At 40.2% G+C, this 16,889-nt stretch overlaps 1 pseudogene; it reads right to left on the bottom strand.

Moving 5' to 3' along the window:
- Positions 1-13,342: 13,342 nt before the first annotated feature.
- LOC121519565 lies at positions 13,343-16,676 on the bottom strand (annotated as a pseudogene).
- Positions 16,677-16,889: the final 213 nt, after the last annotated feature.

Here is a 16,889-nt window from a genome sequence, read left to right on the forward strand (position 1 = left end):
AAACAACATTCAGACAACATACAGACAATATACAGACAACATGAAAACAACATTCAGACAACATGCAGACAACATGCAGACAACATTCAGACAACATACAGACTTCATGCAGACAACATGAAAACAACATACAGACAACATTCAGACAACATGCAGACAACATTAAAACAACATTCAGACAACATACAGACAACATGCAGACAACATACAGATATCATGCAGACAACATTAAAACAACATTCAGACAACATGCAGACAACATTAAAACAACATTCAGACAACATGCAGACAACATTCAGACAACATGCAGACAACATAAGGACAATATACAGACAACATGCAGACAACATGCAGACAACATTCAGAACACATGCAGACAACATTCAGACAACATTCAGACAACATGCAGACAACATTCAGACAATATGCAGACAACATTCAGACAACATGCAGACAACATGCAGACAACATACAGACAACATGCAGACAACATGCAGACAACATTCAGACAACATGCAGACAACATGCAGACAACATGCAGACAACATGCAGACAAAATTCAGACAACATACAGACAACATACAGACAACATGCAGACAACATGCAGACAACATGCAGACAACATGCAGACAACATACATACATCATGCAGACAACATTCAGACAACATGCAGACAACATACAGACAATATACAGACAACATGAAAACAACATGCAGACAACATGCCGACAACATTCAGGACACATGCAGACAACATAAAGACAACATTCAGACAACATAGAGACAACATGCAGACAACATACAGACATCATGCAGACAACATTCAGACAACATGCAGACAACATGCAGACAACATACAGACATCATGCAGACAACATTAAAACAACATTCAGACAACATGCAGACAACATTAAAACAACATTCAGACAACATACAGACAACATGCAGAGAACATACAGACAACATGCAGACAACATTAAAACAACATTCAGACAACATACAGACAACATGCAGAGAACATACAGACAACATGCAGACAACATACAGACAACATGCAGACAACATGCAGACAACATACAGACAACATGCAGACAACATGCAGAAAACATACAGACAACATGCAGACAACATGACAACAACATTCAGACAACTTGCAGACAACATACAGACAACATTCAGACAACATACAGACAACATGCAGACAACATTGAGACAACATGCAGACAACATACAGACAACATGAAAACAACATACAGACAACATACAGGCTTAAAATGAGGCAGCTATGGTCTTTCTATAGATTATATAAACTAGAACACATACTTAAAATGATAAACTTATCTTAAAGTTAACTTAAACTTACAGATCTAGAACTTAACCTTAAAACTTAACACTATGATCTTTATCAACTTATCTTATCTTATCAACTAATGTAAAGACTGTCTTTTCAGGTTTTCACTCTCCTCCTGTGAGGAACCTCAGGCTGTGGTTTTCTGGAGATATCCACATCATGCAGGGGGGGAAAAACCCCCACCCCGTATGAGACGTCCACATGTACCCGTCCTGAATCATCTACTGATTCAATGAACACGGGACGGTTCAGTCTCTCCCAAAGTTGCTGCTTGATACACTGTCTAAGATCAAGGCTGTAGGGATGCCAACAACCATTCTTGAACGTTACCATATCATCTACCACGGCGTGGTAGAACTGCTGGTACTCTTCCACTGAGCGACCAGTGATCGTCGGTGGCTTGTTACCGAGCAGCGCAGCTGTGGGAGGCGTAGGACTGGGTATCTCAGAAGGCAGCTCAACAGGTTCTCTTGAACTGTGAGGCCTTTGGACCGAAAACAGAAGGTCAGCACAGTTGGAGAGCTGTGGTGCAGGATCTAAAAATATATTACCTAAGAGGTTGGTGCATCTTCAGGCTGCGATGGTTTTTACATGCATTATATAAACGGGAACACTTAAAATTCAAATGTTAAACTTATAGAACTACTACTTACTGAACTAAACCTTAAAACTTACTACTAGAATATTTACAAATCTTATTAACTAATGTAAAGACTGTCTTCTCAGTTCTTTACTCTCTTTCTATGAGAAACCTTAGGCTGTGGTTCACCAGAGATATCCACATCATACAGAGGGGGAAAAACCCCCACCCCATATGAGACATCTACATGGACTCTTCCTGAATCGTCCACTGATTCAGTGAACACGGGACGGTTCAGTCTCTCCCAAAGTTGCTGCTTGATACGCCTTCCAAGATCAAGGCTGTAGGGACGCGCGCGACCACTCTTGAACCTTAGCATATCATCTACCACGGCGTGGTAGAGCTGCTGGTACTCTTCCACTGAGCGACCAGCGATCGTCAGTGGCTCGTCACCGAGCAGCGCAGCTGTGGGAAGCTTAGGACGGGGTATCTCTGATAGCAGCTCAGCAGGTTCTCTAGAGCTGTGAGGCCTTTGGACCCAAGATAGAAGGTCAGCACAGTTGGAGAGCTGCGGTGCTGGATCCTGAGTCGGCTCTGCTGGACGCTCTGCAGAAGGGTTGGAAGGAGGGGAGGTCTGCTTCCTCTTCTGAGACGGTTTGGGAGCAGAAGCTGAATAATTATGATCCTAGGAAAGAAAAACAAACCAGATGTCAGGCTTTGGTGAACGTCTGAGCAGTAAACTTCTACTGAGCTAAAAAGTCAACTGTGATTGGAGCATGGAGAATGGTCCAGCTTGAAGGAAGTTAAAACCTTTGGACAGCGATAAATACAACTTTGCCTCTCAAACAACTGATGCTCTTGTATGCTCTAGTAAAGACTAATTATACTGAATAATTTGTGTATTTTAATTTGAATGTTTTGAATTAGAGTCCCTGTATAGTAAAATCCAAACTTTGTGTCTTAACACACTAGATATGTTGGAGTAAGGTTGTCATGTGAAAACACTGAGGTCTAAGTTTAAGGCGGTTGTATTTCTCATGAGTGGGCGTGGCTTCAGCTCATTCAACAGACACGCCCACACCATCCTGGAGCAGATTTTACTGCCTGATTTTTCATGATTTAAGCTTAATTTGATATCTTACAGATGTTTTTCATGACTGAAATGTGGCCTGGTGATTTATAACTCAGTGTTCTGTCAAACAGCAAACCTAAAATACAGATTTTTTTTATCACTTTACAGGGACTTTAAAGAGCATGAAACATCTGAAGCCTTCTGATAGAGTCTAAACTTTGAAATTTCTCATCAAGTCTCCTTTTCTCCAGCTTTCAAAGTCTTTTGGCAAAACAAGAAAGCTCCAGCAGGACTTTTGATAACAACTTAATTAGACCATTGCATTTCAGGTTGTAGCCTGGACCCTGATGAAGGCCCCAAGCTGAAACACGCTGATCTATTAAAGTTGTTCTCTGGTTGTTGAAGGGACATTTTGAAGAGTTGGTAAAGCCAAAAATACCTGAACATGACTGCTGCAGGAGGGAGCGCCACTGGAAGCTCCAAGCTTTCTCTCTGCCCGGCGTGCTGAGATCCTCCTGGTCCTGCAGTAGTTGTGGTCCTGGATGTGGGTCAACACAATCTGCAACAAAGACCCAAACACGGCTTCAGGAATACAGCGACAACACACTGAATGATGACTTAATAATGATGTTCAGTGGAAGTTTAAGCATCTCATGGAAAATTATTATTTTCAGGAGCTTTAGTTGCCTGATTGACCTCTGACCTCATTCTCAAAAGTAGCAAGCTCAACACAATATGAGCTGCTAGGCCCATGATTCCCAAAAGTTTTTCCTGAGGGTCCCCAGACTAGTATTTCAGAAAAGCTGGACCCAGTTATCAAAAATCAAACATTAATTTTGATTGTTTGACAAAATCCCATCAGAACAGGCCTACATACACTTGTTTAGTTGGTTTGTTTTTGCCAAAGATCTATTATTACAGCAGTGTATTAGGGCCACTCTAAAAAATGACAATAATGCCAAAATTTGTGGGGAAAAAACATATATTTTCAAGTTTAAATTGTCAATTTAGAAGAGAAAAGATTTCTGTTTAAAAGACTTAAATATGTATGATGCAAAAATTCAGATTTTTGAGGTTATAAAGTTAAAAATATTTGATGTGTGGAGGAAAGACAGAAAAAGAAGCTGTCTTCAATGCTCAGGTGCTGCAGCTGAGAGTCAAATAATACTTTATACTGGGACTGAGAAAAAAGGAAGTACTTCTGACTTTAGTATCATCTCATTTTCATGATCATCTGGACTTGGAAGAGACATTTCTCTAAACTCTGCCTATCCAAAGCTACTGAGGCTGGAAAATTAATCTAAATTTACATGAAATCACAATGTTGAACATTGTGATTTTGATCAGTGCCTTTATAACAATCATGGCTGAGAGAGAGGCAGCAGACACATGTGGCTCATTTAAATCTATAAACCATTTCATTCAAGTTCATCTTTTTTTTTTTTTTTTTTTACTTTTTAGAGTCAAGATAATGTAATATTGTAATATTTCTCTGCGTTGCAATAGTCATGGATCCCCGTGTCAACAGAAGCAGAGAGAGCTAAAGTGAGAAATACCAGGCAGACATGACAGCACATGCTCTCCTTTATCTAACAATAAATATATTTATTAATAGTTCTTCCTATGCTGTGACCAGAAATACTTAGAGATTTTTTCAGACACATTTCTGGAGATTAAACTTTTTCTAGACAAAGTTTTGGAAAGATGTTCACAAGGTGTTCATGTTCATTTTCACCTGAATATACTGGACAGATAGCAGAGTCAAATAGGTCTTGATTTCTAATGATTTAAGTAGAAGCATCTTTTTATGATTGTATTTTAGTGGATTCTTGAAGATTTTAATGTTTTATAAAAGAGGTCGTCTAGTTTGGACTCTTCAGGTTAATGATGGTCTGATCACTGCTGGCCTAAATCCCTGCTCAGAGTTTGAATATTTCTAATAAATATTGATGTAACAGATGTAATAACATCATTCTCAGTCAATCATTGAAGCTGATTGATTCTCTAACTGATAAATTGATCCGCTGAGGTCTCGTTTTCACAGCAGGCCTCACCGGAGATCATCTAAGAGTTCAAATCTTACATTTGCCATGTCAGAAGTTGGCTGTTTCGAGCTCGTGAGATTCAGGATGTTTTTATTTCAGCTCAGAGTGGAGAAATCCTCAGATGAAGCGTGAAATATTCACAAATCGTCGACAGCGTCGTCTCAAAGTGTTTCTGGCGACAGTTTAGGATTTTGTTTTTGTTCAAATTGCGCTTTTATCTAATGACGCACTTAGAGGGAACCATGGCAACCATGGAACCATGCACGGCCATTTTAGGCTCACGTGCGTGTTTACAGTCAGCGCACGCACTGATCAATTTACATTACACAAGACAATCAAAGTACACAACATTTACATGAATTATTATCATTACTGCTATTATTATTATTATTATTATTATTATTATTTGCCTATTATTAGCTTTTTATTATTATTGTTTAGCTACAAAACAAAATGCATCATCAGTTTTCGGCGCACCTGATGGAGAGTCTACAGTCACTTTTCCCCCAACGATTCAGCAGAGGTGGAAAAGTCCCAGACTATAACACTCCAGTAAAAGTGCAGTTACTGTGGATGAAATGTTTACAAGCAGAAGTAAAGAACTAGTCTCTAAATGTTCTTCAGTAATAGAAAAAAGTAGATCATTCAAATTTAGCTGAGTAGCTACTTTTGGCTGCCCAAGGAGCTTGCACAGTAAAATCAGATTTTTCCTTGATGTGCAATAACAAGAAGAGAATCTGAATCTCTAAGCAGGTTCTTTATTATAAGGTGTGACTGAACTTTCCAAGTCAAATGCTGAAGTTGTTTTTGGATGAAATGTTGAGTTCATGTCTCTCTGTGTGCTACTGACCGTCATGCGTAATCAGACCCAAACACTGGCCAGTTTGGTGTCTTTGACAGAAAACTTTACAATTCTTTTTTTTTCTCTAAATACTTGAGGCTTTTTCAAATATAATAAAGTACAATACTTAACTAACATTAAAGCGCAAGACTAGAGGTAATCTAATCCGCTACGTTCAAACTCTGTAATTCGGACTCATAAAATAATAACACTTTGTAGTCTTTGCTGTATGTAAACCCAAATTTTATACCTTCAAATGGATCAAATTCAGGAATTTTTAAGTTAAACTGATCGATATGTGCCTCTGAAAACTGATCGTTGTGCCATGCGCATTTTACGCACTTGGCACAGTCCCTCTATCTCCTGACGCACAAGCAGGGTCAGTCAGAAACAACCAGCACTGGCCGTCAGTGTTATCCATCAACCAGATGTGCAGTTCTGCACATTATTCAGGTACAATAACGCATTTGCTGCAAATTTAACCTAACCCCAGAGGAAGGGCTCATATTTTAATCGGCAGGATAACTCCGATTTTACTCGATCCTGTATTTTTTACTCTCTTATTAAATAGAAACAAATGAACAAACTAATGGGGAGTACAGGCAAAGAAACTGACAGTGGTTTACCACATCATCATAATTTCGCACTGAGCTGACTTCTCCTGAGAGTAAGACGTTGATGTTGAATCAGGAATGATTATTTTCAGGTGTGTCAATCCGTCTGTTTGTGTTGATTTTGTGACACAAAGATTTTGGCACCATCAGAGCTTGATATTTACACTCGCCGACTTGCCAAATGCGGATGAATGCGAGTACCAGCCCTGCTCCAGCTTGTCACTGGAGTCGGTGGGATTGATTATAGGCACCATCAGTGTGTGTAACTGTAACTGCGCATTCCTATCAGCGCCAGTGTTTATCATTCAGATGTTTGTTGCAGTAAGGCTGATCTGCGCACAGTGGACAAGGGTCACATTTCTCCTAAAATGACTGCAGGGGCTGAGTCTCTCTGAGCGTCTTTACGCAGCAGCAACGGCGTTAAAGACACACATGTGACACTCACGCAAACACACACACTAAAACTGACTTGTCTGTAGTCAGGACAAACGTTTCTGAAAAGCGGAGGATAAACAGACGTGGACTTTCTCCTCCTGCTTTAAAGCTCCTCTCTGTCCATGGAGGATCAGCGCTGTTTGTGTGCGCGCGTCTCTCTGTGTAGCTCGCGTGAGCCAGGAGTGTGCTCTCTGTTAAAATGTGATTTGATTAATACTCCCTTCATTTTGTTTGTTTATGGAGTGGCTTTGAAAACCATTAACCACAGTGAGCCAGTGTTGGAATCATCTTACTGGGGTCAAACATTAAAGCAGAGAGGATCTGATGTTGTCATGATCCCTGTCTGTTAAGTCTATTTTTGTTCACTTTTATTTTTGCACATTCATGTCTGTTTTATGTTTTGCATGTTCTAATTTTCCTTTTCTGTTTTAGATGGATTCCGCTCCGCTCACCTCGCCCCGCCTTTCCTCACTGACTCCCGATCCCTCATGTGTCACTCACCTCGTCTCCTCCTACTGCTGCTCTCCGTCCTGCATGCTGCTCCTCACACCTGTCCTGCATCACTGATTAGTCATAGTATAATACTCACCTGCACACTCACCTCCTTGTCAGTCCGTTGTTCTCCATAGTTCACGTTCCGGCTCTTTAGTTTGCTCTCGTCTTGTCTACTGTTAACGACTCTGCCAGTTTTCCCGCCTCTGCTCTTGCCTGATCCCTGCCTGTACCTTTGCTTGTGAGTTTTTGGATCTCTGGTTTTTGACTCGGACTGAATTAAAGATTCTGATTTTTGCTTCTCGTCAACTGGTCTCCTGAGTGGTGCATTTGGGTCCTGCCTTATTCTGTGTTCTAGTCCATGGTTCATGACAGATGTTTCTTATAGTGGGGAGGAAAGGCCACACTGGCGTTGCAGCACACCACAGCCTAAATGCCTGAACAAACGCAGGAATGAGAGAGCATCTGCTCCCTTTGACTGGATATCACACTGACTCCTTTACTGCCAGCCTTAGAAGAGAAGCATGAAAATTAAGAGTGATGCTCTTTTAAACACAAAGTCCTCAATTAAACTGGGGAAAGACTGGAATGCAGTGATTGATTCTTGGTTTTGGTTTTGAATGCATAAAAGTAAATTTGTTGTATCCTTGGACATTTACTCAAGCTTTTAGGTAACATAGGTATTGTTACATGTATTGTTATGAGTTTGTCCACTTGGTTAAGGCATCCTTGTAAATACTTTACATAACATGTTTAATAATCAAATATGATACAGCCAGTTTTATTTTCTCGTTCTGAGTCATGTTAGACTAACCATCTATTTTAAAATTCAGTCTTTAAAAAAATATAATTATTATGGCTGGATTCATATAAAAACAAACTTGAAGCATGCCTGTGGGTTTTTTTTCTAGTGGTCAGTGACCTCTCATGGTCTTTGAATTCTGGTCCTTTTAGTGTTAATCAATGCGCTTATATCTTGTGTAATCAGTGACTGATAAATGTTTGTGAAAGTTCATAGCATTATTGACTTTTGAAGGCTTCCCTGTAAAGATAAGAGAAGTATGAAAAGCTCTTTGATGGGTTAAATTTGCCCCTCTTCTGCACTCTGAATATAATTTTTGATTGTCATTAGTCGTATAAAGATAAACTGACCTGATGTTGCCCAGTTACAGGTGTTTTCACCCTTTCTTCATAATGAATAAATAAAGTGAATGTGATCTCTTCTAGTTTAGGGTGAATCCCTGTGAAACATGTAGAAGAAATAAGATTTCATACAGGCTGGGTCAGTAGGTGGAAGCATATTTCTTTTGCATTAAGCAGGTATAACCAGTGAAGACCCTCAGACCCTACATTTGCCATCACTGTAACTCAGATAATGAATGCATGTAGCCTAGTTGAGTAGGCTATTATTGTTGGGCCTATTTGTTTTGTGCTTTATGAGGCTATAGGCTGATAGGCTGGCCTAAAGATGTTCCTGTACATGGTCCTTACTCATTTTGTGTTAAGATGCATTAAATTATGTTATTTGTCAACTTGTCAATACAATTAAAGTTTCAAATTTAGTTCTTGTTGTTCATTGTGACAAACAACCCCATAGTGTGTGACAACCATCCCCATCATGGGATTGGTTGTCACAATGTGTCAGAGTGTCTGTGATAGTTAATTTCCTTGTTGTTACAACAAGTTGGAAAATGAGAGGGAAACACAAACCAACACCTTAAGGCTTAATTTAATAAAAGAATGACTATTGAAAGAAGTTTTGATGATGAGCAACCCACACTAGAGTAAAAACTGTGACAACCAACCTCATTCTCCCCACCTAGACACAATATAAGTAGAACCCTAATTGACTGGCTGGCTGTGTGTCAACGTTGCTGCCATTGTCAGAGGCTGGTCTGCTATGTAAGGTGCCTTACATGGGAATAGATTGGAACGCAGGTCAGTTGTCAAGGAATATGTGAGTTTTTTTGGAATAAAAACACTAATGATCACATTCCAAAAAGTTCTAGCAGTTGTAATCAATCTTTGAATGTACTAAATCCCAAATTTGTTCTAAAGATTCAAACTTGGACTTTGACTTGGCCAGTCCATCAGCTCCAGTACTCCAGATTCCTTCTTCTTGGTCCGGTAGTATCTGCTGTTATAGCCGTTTCCACAAATAGAACCCCATACCATAATGGAATCTCCATCTGGCATCAAAACGTTCTCCGGCTTTTCTGTGGACATAAACACGGCAATTCTGACCAAGGAGTTCAAACTTTGACTCGTCTGTCCAGAGTACCTTCTTAGCAGCTATTCTTCCCTTTAAGCTTTGCTGTGTCAGTCGTCTGCTTATGGCCATTCTGGAGGCGTTCTCAGACTGATCTAGAAGCAGTCATTTGCCTGAAGATCAGCTGTGGTCTTCCTCCTGTCTCTACTGTAGTACTTAAAAACTTGAGGTGTCTGACATCTGCTTTAGCAAACTTCCATTTCCTGCCTCTTCCTTGGCTCATTCTGCCCAGTCTGGGCAAGTGATTCCAAAGCATACTTTACTACACTGTGGTTGCCATCTTTGGTACAAGATTTTAGGGGTTCAGTTCCTGGTTAGGGCTTGAATAGTTCTCGGTGTTTGCATTTGGGCAAGGCTCAAACAACATGAACACCTCTCTGTTGCTCAGATGTACATAGAAATGGACAAAAGTGTCTCCTAAATGACTTATAATATTGCACTGGAATGTGCCACTGCTGCACTTTGCCTCCTCTCTCTGACCTAATTTAAAGCCACAACCTTGTTCTTTCATTCATCATAAAGCAGTCACAAATTAAACACACCTAACCACAGCTATTCAAGGCATTATACGACAAATGTGCTGAAGGGCTGAAGACAAACTGAGTACACTTGCTGTACGTTGCTGTTATTCCAGACATCAACCTATATTTTACCTCCATTCTGTTCTTAATTACATCAGCATGAGTGGGTGATATTCACTTAGTTACCAGCTGCATGTAGTGCTAGAGCAAAATTTGCTGATGACTGGACTCAGACTGAGCTGTTGTCTGTGCCACACCAACAGTGGCATCACTTATACTTCCTGAGTGCACTCCAACAACATTTGCATTAAACTATTGATGACAGTGCTGCCAAAAAAAATCGATGTCTTGGCAGAAATTTTACCAGTGATGGTAGTAAAACCAGTTTACTTCCCACCCCACCAGGCCATACTGACTGTGGCTCAGTAGGTAGAGTCAGTTGCTTCATAATCAGAAGACCATCTTTTCTAGAATGAGGAAAAAAAATCAGTTAAAACCATTATGAAGAAATTTGTGAGATCTCAGTCCTGGAAGTGTAATTAATTTTACAGATTGGTCTTCAGTAAGTATTTGATCTGAAGGTTCATCTTAGGTAATGCTGACTTAGTTGAACTGGCCTGCTAAAATCATTGATTAGCAAAGCAAACTACAGTAAATGCCAAAATAAGCAAAAACATGTGGAATCAAGCCATTAGCAGTAACTGTAACTGTGTTAAAACACAGCCAGAGTGACGTTAATATTTGGCCATAATATTAGCAAATAAATGTTACCGTAATGCTGCAGCAATACCTCTGTAGATGTTAATAGCAGCTGTGTCCATGATAACAGTTTTTCATTCTGTAATGATATTGTAATGACATTGCTGCATCCTCTCATGTAGTGTGTTTGTTGTCAAAGTGATATTTTTGCCAAGATGGGGCATGGCCATGGGGCCAAGGTTAAAGCATGGAGATGCCTCAATGTTTGCATGGACTGTTTGTTTAAATACTCATGTAATGGTCTCCACTGTCTTTGATTACAAAAGAGATCATGTATAATTCAGTTTTAATGGTACAAGCCACATATAAACTCAGGTTCATTTGGATTGAAATGAATTCTGTCTGAAGCATAACTTCTACAATGATATTCCACAACAAACTCTGCCCTGGTGCCCTGACATTTGTTAAAAAAAAACAAAACAGAAGTGCACCTGGATGCCCCTATGGCAAATAGTGCCCCGTAGGGTTGCACTCTGAGTAACAAAATTTAATGAAAGAGCCCTCAATAATGCCCTCTAAGTGACAAAACTTGAAAACATGTCCTCTTTGATGCCCTCTAAGTGAAAAAATTTGACAAAAATGCCCGCTATGATGCCCCCTAAGTCACAAAATGTGACAGAAATGCCATCTATGATGCCCCCTAAGGGACAGAATGTGACAAAAATGCCCTCTATGATGCCCTCTAAGAGACAAAATTTGACAAAAATGCCCTCTATGATGCCCTCTAAGAGACAAAATTTGACAAAATTGCCCTCTATGATGCCCTCTAAGAGACAAAATTTGACAAAATTGCCCTCTATGATGCCCTCTAAGTGACAAAATTTGACAAAAATGCCCTCTATGATGCCCTCTAAGTGACAAAATTTGACAAAAATGCCCGCTATGATGCCCTCTAAGTGACAAAATTTGACAAAAATGCCCGCTATGATGCCCTCTAAGTGACAAAATTTGACAAAAATGCCCGCTATGATGCCCCCTAAGTGACAAAATATGACAGAAATGCCCTCTATGATGCCCTCTAAGTGGCAAAATTTGACAAAAATTTGCTTTGTGATGGCCTCTAAATGACAAAATTTGACAAAAATGCCCGCTATGATGCCCTCTAAGTGACAAAAATCCTTGGTGTCTTCCTAGATGATAACATTTAAATTTAAGGTGCCCAGCAGACACACTGTGGATCAACTGTACTCTTCTGTAAGAACATATAGTCTAGTTTCCTCACCAGTATGCTCGGTGCTTTCTCCTCTAAAGAACAATTCAGACTGAAATCTCTTGTTGCAAATAAAATTAATGTTACAAAGACCGCTATACATCCCAACTTCAAAAATACCAAAATATCCCTTTAATACTAAAGATGTGCTGATTGTAAAAATCAGAGCTGGTACAAAAGCATTCTTTATCAATTCCTTTGGTGTAACATTTTCTTCCATGTTTGACCATGAAAAGTGATCAGTTTGTCCACTTCTTCACAGTGTAATAATTCTTTTATTTGATTCACACATTTATAGCACACTGAAAGAAGGCTTGTGACTCTTATTTCATCAGCTGAAAACCACTTTTCTATCAAATCTAAGTCATTTCACCTAGTAAATCACATTCACACCCCCGCTCCTGGTCCTACTGATCTGTGTGTAACAACAGCTTCATTATGACCCTTTATGTGATGTCACACAGCACTCAGGGTGTTTAGTAGTTTTAAGCAGCTACTTAATTTCCATGTCCCATTACAGTAAAAATGTATTTACTTTTTCAGACACAACTGTTACTGTGAACTAGACTGGCATGTAAACACTGCTGTGTGTTTGCCTTTGTATTCAGCACCAAACTGTGACAGTTTAGAAGAACACAAAAAACATTACACCTCTGCAATCATCAGATACCAGTTAACCTTCATACCTGTGGAATGTGTTTCTTGAGCATTCTACAACTTTCCCAGTCTTTTCTTGCTGCTGTCCCAATTATTTCAGAACATTTTGCAGGCATCACATTCAAAATATGGATATGTATTATAAAAGTGAAGTTTATGAGTTTGGACATTAAATATCTTATGTTTGTGTTGGATTGAATACAGGTAGAAAAGGATGACACAGTGTCCCAGCATTTTTGGAATTGAGATATGTATGCTCACTCGCACGAATTCACATTTTATTAGCTGTGATTAATGTGCAATGGCTCTACCCGCCACTGACCAGTCAAACTTTTCTGATTGTTGTAGAAAATGCCTGTTTCTCATTGATTCTAACTGCGGTGTCCCTCAGGGCTTCGTACTCAGTCCTCTTTAGGTTTCAGTCTGATCACCAGTAAACAATAATTTACATCCATGATATCAGGGTCTGTTCCTGTAAATTTCTCATCATTCTTCTCTATAATTTGGCTTCAGTCATTGGCGGATCACATCTTAGGTGAGTCCTGAAGAACTCCTGGATCTTCTTCCACAGGTGGACTTCAGCTGCTGCATGGGACCTGGGCTCACCCCCCCACACGACTGGCATGCCCACAAAGCCATGAAAGCCTGCTGGGCAGAAGGGCCCATAAGGTGGCTCCAGGTAATGCCCCGCTCTGGGGTAACACACACATTCAAAGTTATCCTTCCCATGATGCTTCAGTCTCTCCACCATCATGTCCGTGTACGCCTTACTGTCCCAGTTCAGGTCGTCCTCTGAAACGACAAAGAGGAAACGTCCCTCTGCCTTTTCAATGGGCACCAGGCTGTCCTTGTTCTCTTCTGCCTGGGGATCATCAACAACAAACTTAGCATTGTAAGCTCCAGAATCAGTGAGAATTACCCTCCTAGAGTCAAACATTAGCGGTGGGAGAATCCGACGTTAATTATAGTAGAGCGGGACGGCCACATTGGCGTTGCAGCCATTGATCCACACTACAGCCTCGATGCCTGGAACAAACGCAGCAAGTGAGAGGGCAACATCTGCTCCCTTTGATCGTGCTAGGACACCGACTCCTTTACTGCCCACCTGGGAGGAGAAACATTCATTTTAAGAGTGATGTACCTGCACACACAAAGTGTAAATGCACATTCAAGAATAGTCATGTGCAGACAAGGCTGCCCATAAGAGGGGATAAAGGGGAGAGCTTTCTAGGGCTGAGTCAGACTGGGAGACATCAATATCATGGTCCATTGTAAAGTTAAGCTGTGATATCTTTTTTTTTTAACCTGATTAATAACCACTCTTGTCTAAGAAACAAATATATTTTTATTCATTTGTACCATAGTGTATAGTCTTCTTAAAAATGTATGCCCTTAAAAAAAAAACCAGAATTAAAATGATTTAAAATGGCTTAAATTGTGAAATGGAGTTGGAAAAGTAGCAGAAGTGGCAAAAATTTGATAAAAGTGGCAGAAAATAAACAATAGTAAAATTGTGTTAAAGTACTGAAAATGGGCATAAAAAGTGGGCAAAGGGGATTAAAATGTAACAGTAATGGGTTAAAAGTGGCAAAAATTGGTGCAAAATGTGGTGAAATGGGATTCAAAAGTGGGAAAAAAATGCTTGAACTGGCAAAAATGGGTTTACTGGGGCAGATAAATAGGTAGATATTGGCAAAAAATGGGTCAACAATGGCAACAGAAAGTGGAAAATGGCAAGAATTTGTTTAGAAGTGGCAAAAACAGGCAGAAAAAAGTTGTGGAAAGGGTTTTAATTTACAAAAACTGGTTTAAGGCTGGCAAAAATGTATTAAAATTGGCAAAAATAGGTGGAGAAAACAGGTTGAAATTTGGCAAAGTTGGTCCAAAAAGTGGGTCAAGAGTCAAAAAGTGGTCCAAACTGTGAGAAAAAATTGATGAAAAAGAGGTAAATAATAGTACCAAAGTTGGGTTGAAATGTTTTTAAAAAGTAAAAACAAAAATACTTTCAACATTAGACCCCAATCATAGTTTGAAATACTTTTCAGCTAAAGACTGACAGAACTGTTATTCAGAATGGTTGCCCCAAAGCTACTGATCCAACAAACATGCACTGATACGATCAATAAGTCACAGTCGGGAAGGGCCCATTCCCCTTGTCAGGGGTCCGGTCAGTTCTGTGGGCAGGCCTGTGTGCAGACTTACCTTTATGGATTCTTTAAACATTGCTTTGATTTCAGGATAAATCTCACCAAATGACCATGTTTTTACTTTTTATTTAACTAGTTTTATGCATTTATTTTCATGAGAATGAGTAAAATATAAGTTTGAAATCATTTAACTTTTTTAACCCCCTCTCAAGTGTCACGACCTCCAAGGGGGTCCCAACCCCAGGTTTGAAAACCAATGCTCTTGGTTGCCCTTCCAGTGGTCAATACATGAATCTCTCCTCCTGGTGGACAAAACATGATGAAGTGCCTCTCACATGCATCACATACTCACGTGCCCAGTAAATGTAGTAAATGATCAGTGCTCTTAATGCTGGCCTCTTACTGAACAAAATGTGGCTAAGTGCCCTTTCCCAGCCTAACCAGATTCCTTAGAAGACTGTCTATGCAGCCAGTGACAAGTAGAGTGGTCATTCTCCAAACTGAAGCTGATCAAGGCCCAGTTCAGAGACAGAAAACTCACTTTAGGATGTCGTCTTAAGAAATCAGCTGCTTCCTCATAATGGTCGAGATGCGTCTCTTTGACATTGGCGGGTTTTTCATTGTACACGGCCACTGACAGAACCACAAAGCCTCTGTTGGCCAGCAGACTCGCTCTTTTCTCAGAAACGAAGGTGCCTAAATCCAACACAGCTGGAAACAGACGTTTTCCTGGACAGGGAGACATAAGAGTGAAAAATGCAACGGCTCAGACTGAAGGTAGACTTGAACTGAAAAAAAAAAACAGCCAGAAACAGCCAGATCAAGCAAACAAGTAAGACTAGTTCACCAAAGCTTGGCTGGAATTAAAGACTTAATCTGGCATGTACAGTTGGTGTAGACTGCTGAAAAATAAACTCAACATTGAAGGATGGATCTGCCTGACATGGAATGTGGCCAAACAAACAGCTTTGCAAGGCTAGTCTGGTAGTTCCTCAACAATGAATCCTCAAGGCAGGGAAGTTTTTCCCAGAGCTTGACAAACTTTACCTCTGTCTCACAGATGATACAAGATGAAGCAACAGATTTCCTGGGCTGTGTGGTCCAAACCCCTATGACTGGTGGATTGGGCTATAACCATGTTAAAATGATGTGAGCCGGCCTTAGATAAGAACTTTTTTCAATCCCTTCAGGTTCATTTACTTTGAACACTTCCATTCAAAGCAACCTACCTGGAGGAATGAACAGGACTCCACGTATATTCCCCTCTTTGATGGGGATCCTGCTGACCCCGTCTCCAATCAGCAGTCTCTCATTGGTCTCCTCTGCCAACATCCTGCCCTCCCCCTCCTCGTGAATGGAGAACTTCACCATGTGCGGGTTAACGGAACTGTTCTTGTAAAAGTACTTATGCAAGATATTTGGCTTCATGGACCAAAACAGACCCATGGGATCAACCCCGACATAGCTCCCACTGAGTGAGGGGTCTTTATCCAAGTCAATCTCTCCATTTCCATCAGCCCTGTAGGTCGCTGAGGAGCTGAAGACCATCCCCCTCTCATCAGTGGCTCTGGCTCTCATGAGGACCACCTGTCCGGACTTCAGACCGGCTACCTTCACCTGGACGGGCTCATCAAACAAACATCTGGCACTTGGCAGCAGCCTTAGTCTCACCTGATAGGACATCTCTCTAAGAAATACATTTTTAAAATCCTTTGTTCAAATCTTGCAATCATCAAGAATTAAACTAGTCACATTTGATGGCAGTCTGGTATCATTTGTTTTATAAAAAAATAGTCTGAGGAATCCATTAAAGTGTTATTTTATTAAGCCCCCGAATGGACATGGACTGTGACTGAGAGAATCTTATGCACACTAAGAACTAACTCATACTCACAG

This window comes from Cheilinus undulatus, linkage group 13, assembly GCF_018320785.1.
Source record: "Cheilinus undulatus linkage group 13, ASM1832078v1, whole genome shotgun sequence".
Lineage (NCBI taxonomy): Eukaryota > Metazoa > Chordata > Actinopteri > Labriformes > Labridae > Cheilinus > Cheilinus undulatus.